Below are 13,633 nucleotides of genomic sequence, written 5' to 3' on the forward strand. Positions count from 1 at the left end.
GTCCGGCCCACGCTGCGCCTGGGCTGGGACTGGTCCCGCCGGCGCAGGGTAGCAGGAAACTCTCCGCACACTCACCGGACCTGGGCTAGGACCTACCTGAAGTGTTCTTACCAAAACACATGTGATTAGAAAGTGTTTGAGGATCTCTAGCGCACCTCACCTAAAAATACTTTAAATTGAAAAATTGGTCTTTTTAGTGTACCCTGCAATTCTTAGCCTCTGGATCGAGAAGACAGCCCTGTGAATCCCCTCTTCTGAAAACGCAAATGTTCTGGCTGAGTGTGTAAAAATAGCTTCCTTCCCCTTGTGTCCTTTCCCAGATTCCTCAGGGAACAGTAGGTTATGACCCAGCCCTAAAAAGAAGGGTGATTGTGCTTATTGTCAAATCACCATGTTCTAATAGGAGGACGGATGGTCAGGAGATGCTTTGAGGTGTGGATTATCATGTGTGCTTCCCAATCTGATAAGAGAGGCACAATCAGCCTCTGGGATGCAGCTTTTGCTGGCGGATGCCTTGGAGATGAAATCAGCGCTGTCAGAGCAGTGATAGTTCCTGGCATCTGTTTCACCAAGATATTTGGGTCCCATCCCCGCTTCTTTTTGACCGGTCTAAATCTTGCTTGCCCTGTATAATCAGGCCAGGTGGGAAAAATGCAGGAGAGCTGACATCTACCCTCCTTTCCTCTACTTTTCCTCTTTGCCTTACTCAAGTATTACCCTTTCTATTTAGCCACATGCACAATAATCCTCCATCCCTATGTGTGTGCAAAAAAAGTAAAATATCTTGTTCTGTCCTTTCGCTGTTATGCTCCGCAAACACTCATGAATATGGAGACCGTGAGCCACTGGGGAAGGGGAGTCACATTTCCCATTTCCAAGATCAGTTGGTGGAACAGCCGGGAGAGAATTCCCTAAGCATCAGTTCTTATTTTGACTGACACTGAAAGTGGAAAAACAGTTGCTGGGATAAATGTGCTTTAATATTAAACACGCGCTTTCATTTAAAATGATGCCAGCAAATTGTGGCCTTCTGGTTTCATGAGTTCCAAGTTTTGGCAATAATTACAGTGCTAGGAAATATTAGTACTGATAAGTGGCTCTTTAAAAAAAGCAACTTGCCAACCTTATCTACTTACAGATGGGGGACATCGGGATGGTAGGAGAAAGTTGGTTGGAGCCTTCTTTAAAATATGTGAGCTCTTTACCTAGCCAAACCGCACACCACATGCTGTCCTTGAAGCCCATAGCTCTCCTTCTGCTGGAGCTGGCACTCACAGAGCTTTCTGGCTGTTTGGAGGAGCGCTGGCTATGGGTCAAAAGCTTTTCTACCAGCCCAAAATAGATAGGTGTCTATTTAGATCACTACGGTATGCCTGGTACTAATTATACAGCAATATATAAAGCGATGAGTGTTCTTATTGGATCATAGTATCCATTTTTATATTTCGTGCTTTTATATGGCATTGTTTGACCCAAGGAGAGCAGATGTCATACTAATGAAGATGCATTTGCATACTTGATTGAGAGAGATGCTGGTATTTCATAAGTACGGAAGCAGACAACAGTTCTGGTGGGTACAGGAAGTTATAGGCACTGTTGTTCAGCTCTGGGGCCAGGTACGATGGCCAAGAAGGGTCCTTTCAAGAACTTGGTGTTGTGTGATTTCCTTGTGTGAAACCCTGGGTACGTTAGTTGCCTAAGCCCAGTTGGAGAGGTTTGGATATTCTGCAATGGGGAGGGAGATGATGTGGCCCATGAGAAACCATAAACTATCAGAAGTTTCTGCATGGCATAGGATTTGGGACTTCCCAGGGATTTCCAACAAAAAGGGTCAAGGCAGAGCCAGGACAATCGGAAGAATAGGGCACAAATGTGCGGAAAACCTGCCTGTACTTGGGCTACCAAGCAGGCTGGGCATACAGGGGCTTTCAGAGAAGGAATACAATTCCCTTTACAAGGAAACAAAAGAGATTTCTCTCTCCCACCAAGAACACATTCTGCCTAGAGCATTGAGGAAAGGTAGCTGGTGAGAAGGCAGCAGGACCTTCCGAGATAAAGCCACTTCAGCATCATCTAAACCTGGGGAAATGACGACTCCACCTCCTTCTGCTGTGAAGTTAGGATGCTACTGGCCCAGTATGAAAATGGCTGTGTGCAGAGGCTGTGCTGGGCTTGTGGCGTGGAGCACTCAGTCCACCGCAGGCCGTGGGAGCAGCTCTGGGCTGGATCAGTTCCCGTGTCATCCACTTTTCTACAGTTGGTCCCCTTTTCCCTAACCCTGTCTCTAGTTCTTCCTGAAGGCTCTACTGGTGACCGCTTGGCACTGACTCTCATCAGTTTGGTAAATGGGTTGGGATAGAGGGGAGGATGGACGATACCCAGGCTACAAGTGGGCATTGATGCTCGGAAGGTTGGTTCTATAACACGCTGATGCTTTTCTCCTGCAGGACCTCCTGCGAAGCACAGAAGTTAAAATTTAGTAGGAAGTCATGATTGCAAGAGTATTCTGGGGAAATTCCATGCCATCAGAGGAGTGGGCCTGGTTTTCAAGGAGTCTAACAGTGATTTTTTTCCTCCCTTTATGAAAGGAGGCAAATGCTCATGGTGAAGTCAGCTGTCAGGTAGTTCTTCCTCAGAGCTTCTACCCTGTCGAGTCCCTGGGCTCTCCCAGCAGGTATGGGCAACAGGAGGACATGTAGGATGCCAGGGTTGGCGGTAAAGATTTTTTTTTAATCTTTTTTTGTTGTTGTTTTTTATGTATTTGGTACATGGTCTCACGATGCAGCTCAAACTCATAATGATCCTCCTGTCTCAGCCCTTTCCCCCAGCACTGGGATTACAGGTGTGTTCCACCATGCTCAGTCTTGGTGGACAGCACAGCATACCCAGGGTTCCCAGGCTGGCACAGCATGCAATACCGGGAATCAAACTTGGGTCCTTATGCTTGGCAGGCAGGCAGGCAGGCACTTAGACCACCAAGCTATTTCTCCAGCCCCAAAGATTCGGTTTTGTTTCTGACAGCCAAAGGCCATAGTGTGTACCGCATGTAACTTGAGCGCCTCTCCTGGTAATCACCTTGCACCTCTGGGTATGGGGTGTCCGGAGCCACTGCCAGTGTGGTGGAGGGGTTGTGTAGAGTGAGGAACTACTTTAAAGTACCACTGGGATCCCTGGACCCACACCTCAGAGGGGCCTACGAGAAAATGTGTTACTACAACATAGAGAAACTACTTATTTGGAAACCAGGGAGATAGAAGCAACAATTTTTTTTTTTTTTTTTTATGATTTTTCCGGATCTTGTGCTAATCACCACATCTAACAAGAACAATAATGTTGTCTTAGTTTTCTGCAATTCTCTGTTGGCTGACAATGTCACTCTGTAACTACCTTAGAATTCCCTGAAAGAGGGGATGAAATGTGCTAAATTAAATGTCTCCTACATCTGTCCAAATGGCGTTACACTCACAGTAGGGCTGAGTGTGCAAACATTGAATTAATGGAGTCTATCTTGGAGGTGGTATCTGTGAAGACTCTTCCATTGCTTGTCCTCAGTGTCACTGGTTGTGTGTGTGTGTGTGTGTGTGTGTGCGTGTGTGTGTGTGTGTGTTTGGTTGTGATGCATTACGGAGAAGCTCACCTTTCCAAGGAAACAGAAGAGCTAGGGAGGAGGCAGACACCTCTAAATCCTGTTTCCCACACCAGTGCCCTGCAAGGCAGCCCAGTCTCACGAGAAGTGAACAGAAGGTAGGAGATGTCAACAAGAAAGCTTCTGGGATGCGGCGGGTACTATTAGGAGAAATCCCCAAACACCATTCAACCTTCCCTAGTTTTTCTTTTCTTTTCTTATTTTTAAATTCATTTCTAAAACTAGATTTTGTATTCTTACTTGGATTTCCGAAAACAACCCAGGGTGCCTGAGCTGTCTCTCAGTTACCACTGCACCCCAGAGCAGACGCTGAGGGTCCTGAGTCGAATGTGGGATGCCCTTGCTTAGAAGCTCCACATGCTGACCCTGCATGCAGAGTCCCATCACTTGTCTTTTCCACCCAGAGCTTCTTGCTGAAAAGAGAATGAGCATTCACAAAATCCAAGTGGATTATATCTCAGTGGGGGTATTTGGTCAGGGCTCGGAATGTCCCAGGGTAAAGCCAGGGGCTCAATTTTTCTAAAAGGTGCTCCCACTGGGGAAAGGTCTCTGTGGGTTGGGTTTTAGAAGAATATGCCTTTTCTCTCCCTGTATTCCCCTTCAGGCTGGCAAATCCATTGCAAAGGCTGATTTCTAAAGCAGAGCCTTGCGTCTTTTATGTAGCTCTGATGGTGCCATGCTGGAAATTTCTTCCACTCCTTCCTCAGTGTGCTAATGGGTGGCGACATCACTCATGGTGAATCAGCCAGTCGAGTATTCATTTCTTCGACTCCACCTCTTTCTTTCATCCATTTCTTTTCTGTGTTCCCTGCTCACTTTCCCCTGTGTTTCCCGGTCTCTCAGAGATTTCAAAGAAATTCTTTTCTCCTCGTGTCCTTGGAGTTTGTGTGAATTAGCAGTAGGTGGCAGTAAAGTGTTGAACTCAGAGGGCTTTTAGGGGCTCTCAGAAAGCTGAGTAAAAAGTATTTGAGAAAAATCAGATTGTACGTGCTAATGGTCAAACAGTGCTCTTTCCTGAAAACCACATATGTGTAAATAGAAGAGGCTGTTTGCAAAGCAAGCAGCATATTTCAACAACAGTTGACAGGAAGATCATCTTGGTACCAGGGAGGCTGGGGGGTGTTGAGGGCCAGGAAACAATGGGAAGGAACAGAATCAATAGAAAGTCACCCCCAGTGTTGGCTCACCAAGCAGCCCTGTGCTGCATGGGCTGGGATTTATTTCCTAACCTCCTCCCACAGGCCTGCTCTGTCTCTTCCCTTCCTGCTTGCCCCTGCCACTGCGCTCCCTGCTACTGGTGGTGATGTTACCTTTGAGGCTGTTTGACCACGCTGAATGGGCTGGGGACTGCGTGAATAGAGAGCGTGTTTGTCTTTCTCTCCTCTCAATGCCACTCTGTGTGGCTGCTGTAACTTTCATCTCACTCCCTCTTTCTCACTTGCTCTCTTTCACTGTAGGTGCTTTGTTCATTGTCTTAAGAGACATACTCATAGTTAGTGGCAACAAAGGGAGGATTATTTAGTGGATGAAGAATCTCAGCACCAAGGGAATTCTGGTTGTGTTTTACCTAATTAGAGATGCTTTGGGGCCACCGTGATGGTGGCGAGGATGGCACTTAGAACCAAAGTCTTACAATTTTTCCTTCCAGCCCTCAGAAAGATGGAGAGGCCTGAGAATAAATAGTGCGTGCCCTCTAGTGAAGTGTGAGCATGATAAGCTAAGGATAGCCCTGCTGTCCAAGCTACCCCAAGGCCTGATTTCAGCAAAGCCTCTTGTCCCTTAGCAGTTCCTGGGCCCAGGCTGAATTTGTGGAGGATTTCTCCCTCGAGATACAGAGAAGAAAGGCTAAGATGCTGTTTGCACAGCAGTGATGCGGATTCTGGAAATGCGTCTGGAAGGAGCACCCGTTGGGAAATCGGTTTTCACTCAGAGCCTCTCCGGGTTCACAGAGAACCAACAGGACGCCTTGGGCTAGAGCAGGATGGCCAGTTCCTGCATGTTCACCACAGGAGCAAGAGTATTTGCACACAAGGAGGTGTCTGCTTTACTAGGAGAAGACCATAGTCTCCTTTTACTAGGAGTCCATCACAGTGTGAGAAATCTAGATGTGAAGGCCTTAGGGGACACTCAGAGGTGTGATTCAGAGAGGGAAAGACATACAAATGAGGAAAGGAAGAAAGAAAGAACATTCACAGTTGAAAGAACGCCAGATTCCAGTGGGTCCTCCTCCTTATCTTGAATGGGATGGGTGGTCACCATGTGCTGTAGAAAGTGCTGTGTTTCTGTAATCCACACCACAAAATCTGAGAGGAAAAGAGGAAAGACCAGAAAGAAAAGGAAAATCAACAACAACATGCAGGGAGTGGCTCTCAGTGTGAGGATTTTTCATTTATTTTCCTTTTTTTATGTGGACCTTTTCTCTGTATCTTCTAGATTTCAGGATGAAGGCTGCAGTAAATATAATGGTTTACTTTTAATGGTTTACTTTTTAGTATAGAGGTAGCAGGACAGTGCATGGCTCATCCTCTTTTGTATTTTGTTTTAATTCCATGACAGTAGCCAAGAATAAAGAAACTGTATTTCTCTAGTCAGGTCTATGAATTGTTATGAGTATCACATGACATGCCTTCCATACCCACAATCTACTGTCAGACAGAAAGAGTCCTCTGTTAAATAGACCACAGCTCTGGACCACACTCTAAGTTACCTGGGGTCTTCCGCTGAGAACGTTCGGAATGTGTATTTTCACTCTAGTATCTCCCAGTCTGTCCCTAACACCCATCGTGCATGTTGAACCTCAGTCTCATGTGATGAGCCTATCCCTTGGCCAGTTCCCCACTAGGTGACAGTTTAGAAATGCTCAGTAGAGGATATATGTGTTGGGGACATTGGAAAGGGAGACAGACATTTGTTTAGGGATGATTCTCCTCAAAAAGTAATAAGCACCTGTGGGTGGCTCCCCAGAATTCAGCCAATCTATCCTTTGTCTTGAGGAAAGACTCAAAAGGCTTTGTCTCCAAGGAAGGAAACAGTGTAGACATTCCTAGGAAGGACCAGGTAGATTGCCATGTAGAAGTGTGCTATTCAATTGAAGATGAGAATTGAACAAAGCAAAATACTGTATAGAGTATTTTCAAAGGATAAAGCATATCCAAGGCTATATCATTCAAATAGAAAGAATGTTACATTATACAAACTTTCGAATGTAACACATTTCATCAGTTCATCAAAAAATTCATGCATCCAAAACTTAACTGCAGAACAAAATACTCCATTGTAAAGGCTTACATAGTCATAATGCCTACTATTTTAGGTCCAGATTTATTGAGGAAAAACAATGGAGCGTCACAAGATGTGCAATAGTTTTTAAAGAATTTTGCCTTTACAAATACAATGCTTTTTTCTTCATGTATCATTACTTTGCTGGCAGAGGCCTGAACATTTTTTTTCAGTGTTCTTGGCCTTGTAATTGGTCAACTTGAAAGGCTGGAGGTTTTGAATAGAAACCTGTAGATGGAAGACCCTCTAAAGAATTATCTCTGAGCTTCTTGGGTCTTAGATATGTTAGAGTGAGATAGAGCTCTGTTTGTGGAGAAACAACGTGAACATGGGTCTGTATCTTAGCCTCTTGGAATAATGATGTCTGCAAGTATTAATTTAATACAGTGGATCATTCCAAGCTGTTGTTATTGTATTTAGTTGAATAATTTCATATGTTCACACATTTCTGTGGAACCTTTATTCCAGAGAACAAACTCCCTTAGGCATGTAAAAGTATTGCCTGAAACTCATAACTTCAAATGCAAACTTTAAAAAAAAAATTGAAGCTAATTGCTTTAAGAATTCAAGTGGCATTTACTTTATAATTTTCAGTATGGCTAGGCTGGTTTCAATATAAATGCACTTTGTCTTTACCAGGTAAATTACATAATGGTCTATGTAAAATTAATGCTTTGTTTTCTAGAGATTGTCTTATGCTCAGGTTCCTGTAGTTACCTTCATTTGAGAAGTGTTGCCTTCACTTGAAAGGAAACATAAATATTCTATAAAATGAGGTTATCAGTGGGAAGGGAGCTGTCTTCAGGAGATCATCCACCCAAGACTCACATAAGAGTAACCCAAAATAGAAAGAGCAAAAAGACTTCCACAAATCACTCAATTGAATAGATGAATACATGAACTAGTTATTCTTGGTACAATTATTTTTATTCTAATTTTAAAGTTAATCTTTTTTAAATAAAATTTATCGCTTGCATGATGGTTTCAAATACACAACATGGAAAGATTAAATATAGTGAATTAACTTACTCATTACCTAGTTGTTTTGTGCATGAGAACACAACTTATGCAGTCTTCACATGTTTTAAGAATACAGTCTTTTGTCATGCACTACACTTATCATTGCTGCGCAATAGATCTCATGAACTTATTTATAGTGTTTGGATTCTTTGACCAACATTTCTCTGACCTCCTTTCTCCCTCGACCATCCAAGCCCCCTGATAACTTCCGTTCTATTTTCAAGAGTTCAACTTTTGTAGAATTTACATACGAGTGAGATGATAGGATGTTTGTCTCTGTGCCTGGCTTATTTCACATAAAATAATGTCCTCCAGGTTCACTCCTGTCATAAATGGCAGGATTTCTTTTCTTTTGATAGCTGAATGATATCTGAATGATGTATTGTCCTTATTCCTTTCTCTAGTGAGGGACCCTTAGGTTGTTCCTGTGTCTTGGCTAAATAGTGCTATGATAAATATGAAAGTACAGATCTCTCTTTGACATCCTGATTCCAACACTGCTGGATACACACCTAGTACTGTAGGAGAACTGCTGGATACTCTATTAGTTGTATTTTTGATATTTTGAAGCATGTCCGTGCCGCTTCCATAATGACTATGCAAATTTGTATTTGAACCAACAGTACATAGAGGATTGCTTTTTCCTACATCTTTTCCAATGTTTAATTTCTTTTGTCTTTTGGTAATAGCTATTCTTCCAAGACTGAAGCGCTGTCTCCGTGAAATGTTGAGTTACCTTTTTCTAGTGATGGATGAAGCTGAACATTTCTTCACATACTTGTTGATTATTTGTATGTCTTCTTTTTGGAAATATATATTCATATTTCACCTATGTTTGAATCAGGTGATTGTATTTTTACTCATAAAATTCCTTATATATTTTGAATAGTAAATCCTTATCAGTTATGTGGTTTTCAAAGTTTTCCCATTTTATATGTTGTCTCTTCACTCTGATTATTTTCTTAACATACATTATTTATTTATTTAATACAGGGCCTCACTATGCAGTTCAGACCCATAGTGATTCTCCTGTCTCAGCCTCCCCAGCACCCAGTTTTGGGTCTGGCACAGTGCACTCCAGGTTCCAGGGCCAGCACAGCATGTGGTACTGGGGATCAAACCCGGGTCCTTGCACTGAGCAGGCAAGTGCTTAGACTGCTGAGCCAGCTCCCCAGCCCCTTGAGCTGGATTTTGCACATGACATCTGAGAAAGGTCCTACTTCTTTCTTTTGCACACATTGTTTAGCAAAGAAATTATCCATTCCCGTCATGTTATCTTGGAACCTTCACTGAAACAGTGGGCAGAAACTGTGTAGATTTATTTCTGTGTTCTTTATTCTTTTCCTTTTCTGAGGCTGTATCTATTTTTATACTACTGCCCCTTTTGCTTACTTGTGCTTGGTAGCATATTTGGAAGTGAAGTATTGCTGTATTTATTTTGCTTTAGACGTCTCAGCTGTGTGAGGCTCTTTGAGTTTCTATGTGAATTTTAGGTTTGGTTTACCTGGTTCTGAAACAATCTCCTTGGTATTTGTGTAGGAATTGGGTCAAATCACTAGGTCACTTTAGGCATTATGGACATTATAATAAAATGAATTCTTTAAATCCATGAACATGGGATTTTTTTTCCTTTCATTGTTTCTTCTTCTGTATACCCAATCTGGGTATATTTATAGCTACTTGTTTCCACCTGATCCTCTTTTCCAAGTATACAGTGATAAGATGGGGGAAATTCTCAAATTTTTCTACAACTCACTAGCTCTATGACTGGGCAAAACTGTGCTTTCTTCAGCTCCAGGAGTATTATAATTATTTCTTGATCATTACATTTCTTCTTCAAGTTTATGTTTCCCAAATGTTCTGTTTCCTTTCCAGTCTCTTCCTCCCTTCCCTTCCCTTGCTTCCCCTCTTCTCTCTTTTCCTTTCCTTTCCTCTCCTCTTTTTCTAAATTTCATGGAGATTTATTAACAATTCTTATCTACTTCATACAATTATCTTTTCTCTGTGTTTTGTTATCTTTAGCTTTCTTTGTGTGGTATATTTTGCTATATATTATGATAATTCTTTTTAATTATTCATATTTGCATTGGATGAGCTATTATGGCAACTTAAGTTCCAGACAGATAATTGGGGTTACTGAGTTGGTGAGTTGCTGTGAGCTTGATTTGGAGTTGGTAGTTCTTAACTTCTTCTTAATAGTACTGTCCACTGGGATTTGATCAGACATCCCTCTAGCTGGACACCTGCCTCACAGTAGAAGCCTTTTTGCCCTAGTTCCATGGTGCATGATGTAGCTCATGAGTCTTTAGCCAAGTAAAATGGAAACTTCCTGTCCCCCTGCAATTTGGTGCAATTTTTACTGTACTTGGTAGCTCTTATTTATAGATGATAGTTTAGGTTCATGAACATCTAGGTTAGGCAAAGATATGCTTGCTTTACTGGTTTTCCTCCTCCCTATTATTCTTCTTGGATTTCAAAGAGAATTGAAGAGCAGAGAAATTTTATTCTGCCTTATTAACATAGAAGTTGTGCAATAATAGTCTTTAATTTGTCTTCTACCTTTCAATTTGCCTTTTGATGTTCATTTCCTGCAGGCTGCTCATTCGGAAGTACAAAGCAGAATGTGTAACTTTCAAATCCATGTTCCATTTAGCTCAGAAGGTGAATCATAGCCATCTCAAAATGGTCTCACAAGCCCCACATGAAATGGCCTGTATGACTTTTCTAATTCTAGTTTTATTATCCCTTTACATTTTAGGAATACAAAGTTTTCCTAAACTAAAGTTTCTTATCTCTCTGCTAAAATATTATGGAATTTCATATCCATACACCTTTTTTTTCCTCTTTGAAACAGAATTGGGCTTTTCTCTGTGCTAACTCTTCCTATACATTTGATCATTATATTTATTTATTATTTTATAATTGTTTAATTAGTTATTTTTCTTTATTAGATTAGGAGCTCTTTGAAATTGTTTTTCATATCTTCATCAATCAGCATAGAGCTTAGTGCTTAAGAGTCCTAGGCAATTAAGTAAATCAATATAAATTAAAAGATTTAAGCATGAATAATAATTATTTGGTTTAATAGATGAAAGATGGTAAGTGCAAAGATTGAATTTTTTGGTGAGTTCGAATGCAAAATTGTTTTTTTTTTTTTCAGTATTTTAGGGAAGGGTCTACAGGATGTTTAGGGTCTCACTACTAGATCGGACTCGTAGTGATCCGCCTGTTCACAGCCTCCCAAGAGCTGGGATTACAGGTGCACGCCACCATGCCCAGTCTCAATACCTGTCTCAATGGAACCCCTGGCCCCTGTGCCTGCTTGTAAGTGCTTTAATCCACCAAGCTATTTGGCGGGCCCAGAATACAAAACTGTAAAAAAAAAAATCTAAAACAAAACAGCAAAAGCATGAGAATTTAACAGATGACAATAAAGAGAGTAATCAGGAAAGAAGCAAAGAGAAACTGTAAGTCATGGGGTGAGTTGAGTGCTAGCACTAGTTACCTTGTGAGGACAGACGTTGACTCCAAGATAAAGTATATGTGGAGGAAAAGACATAATCTGGGACACAACCGTGTGTCTTCCAGGGACAGTGGGAGGACCAGGCAGTGAGCTCAGCATGCCACATCAGACTGTGGAAGGTGCCTTGTTCTTGAGACTTGAGCTGTGTTTTAAAAATAACTACGGGGGTGGGGAGATAGCTCAGCTGAATAAGTGCTTGCCTGGTAAATGCAAGGGCCTGAGTTCAATCCCCGGTTCCACAAAAATAAATAAATAAATAAATAAATAAATAAAAATAAGTACTTATATTGCTGATTTCAGGATATTTCCTCTCTCCTGAGCTAAGTTCTGTAAAACTTCTCCTGCCCCTTTCCAGCAGTAATGGATGACGTGTGTGTCCCAGCGGCATAATGTAGTGACTTGTTGCCGTGAAAGGTGAAATACTGGGTGAGGGGTGAAATCCTCCATATGTCTTAGCATTCCACAAATCCAGCATGTTAGGAGACACTCAGTTCAGCAACGCAACAAGACTAACCCTTACAAGACATTCTGAAATTGATAGTGCTTCCCTACTGCCTGGACGCACTACAGAATGCAGCCCCGTGGGACTTGAATGGCGCCATCTGGAATTTGTCAGGTGTAGTGTAATTCTCTGCTTTTGCAGAAAGACAGGAAAGACCCTGCTTCCCAAGTGCTCCACCTGAGACATTTATTTGTCCATGGGCATGGAGAGTTCTCTGTTCCTTTAGTTAGCTCTGTAAGAAATTATTTATAAGCAACCCGTGACACGTTTGGTTTACTTCTTTGAAAGCACCACGCGTGAGGATATTTCCAATGGTTGAGGTTTTTCTTATGCCTCAGGAAGCTTAAAAAATTGTTCCACCTTATTTTAAATATATATGTTTCTCTTTAGATTCACCATATAATCCCTTTGCATCTTCCCTTCAACACACTTCTTTTCTGAGTCATTGGAGTACATTCTGAGTGTCTCTGTTACAGAGTGTTGTGGTTGAGGTCCTTTGGTACTAAGATTGCCCACAATAAAGCCAGTGGAGCTTTAATTCCATTTTTGATACTCTTTTGCTACCCGCTGACCTAATAGCCACAAAATTGTCTTGAAGGTGATAGGAAGCTAACATGATGACTTTCTAAATCTATGAGAATGAGGATAAGGCAAGAAAAAAAAAACTATTGGGGTCCTACAGACTTTCATAGGTCATTAATTTTTGCATAGCTCTTGTGCATCCGGGTCTTACAATGGCAGTCAGCTAGAAAGTGAAGCCCTGTGTGAACGAGGGAAACTTTCTGTTCTTCAGCTGACTCTTAGCTGAGATAACAGTGGGCACTACAGATGAAAGGACCTCTTGTCTTTATTGAAAGACTTTTTGGTGAGTAAACACGAAGGTACAAAGGCACAGTGATAATGGAAAGAAAAGCTTAAGCTTTCATTAGTAACAAAGTATAAATCATTTCAACTCCCTGCATGTCTTCATTTAGACTTTTGCATGTGAAATCTAGAGGGTGTCAAAAATTGGTGGAAAGAAAACGGACCTCGGGTGATAGAGGAGGCTAAGAAAGAACTCGCTGTAGTTATGACATCATTGCTGCACACTATTTCTCTAATTTTACTTCATTTTATTATTTTTCAAAGGATAAACAATAGTTAAAAAACCATTGGAAACAGTACAAAGTAATAGGAATTCAACAATGGTTTCTGTATTTCATGATGTTATCTTCAAATTAGTTTTTTAGGGTACCAGATATAAACCTGCAATATTGGTTTAAAAAAACCAGAACAAAACAACAACAAAAAGAAAGCTATAAGGAATTAAAAAGAAAAAAAGAATAAAAAATGTAGGTATTAACTGCTCCTGTTTAATATTTTACTATCCAAACAGAACTCTTTGTATCTCTAGCTACTCAAAGTGGTGTCGGTAGCTATTTAGGCCTTTGATATTTTTCTCTGGAGGCCTCACTATGGGCCCTGGAAAGATTAAAAGGATTTCACCCATTACTGTATTTCTTTGAGTTGTCTTTTTTTGTGAGAAGTTAAGACTTCACTAAATTTAGTGCGGTTCAGGGACAGTATACGCAGACATGACATTTATGCAATACCCAGTACCTCTGTAATTCAGGTAAGACTTGGAAGTTATCTATTGGAAAATATCATTCAATCAGAATATATA

At 41.4% G+C, this 13,633-nt stretch overlaps 1 protein-coding gene across 1 annotated transcript in view; it reads left to right on the plus strand.

Moving 5' to 3' along the window:
• Positions 1 to 13,633, plus strand: part of Dgki (diacylglycerol kinase iota) — a 306,437-nt gene that overhangs the window by 251,425 nt on the left and 41,379 nt on the right. The gene's annotated exons all lie outside the window — the stretch shown is intronic.

The sequence above is a fragment of the Octodon degus genome, unplaced genomic scaffold, assembly GCF_000260255.1.
Source record: "Octodon degus isolate 3935 unplaced genomic scaffold, OctDeg1.0 scaffold00027, whole genome shotgun sequence".
In the NCBI taxonomy this organism is placed as follows: Eukaryota; Metazoa; Chordata; class Mammalia; order Rodentia; family Octodontidae; genus Octodon; species Octodon degus.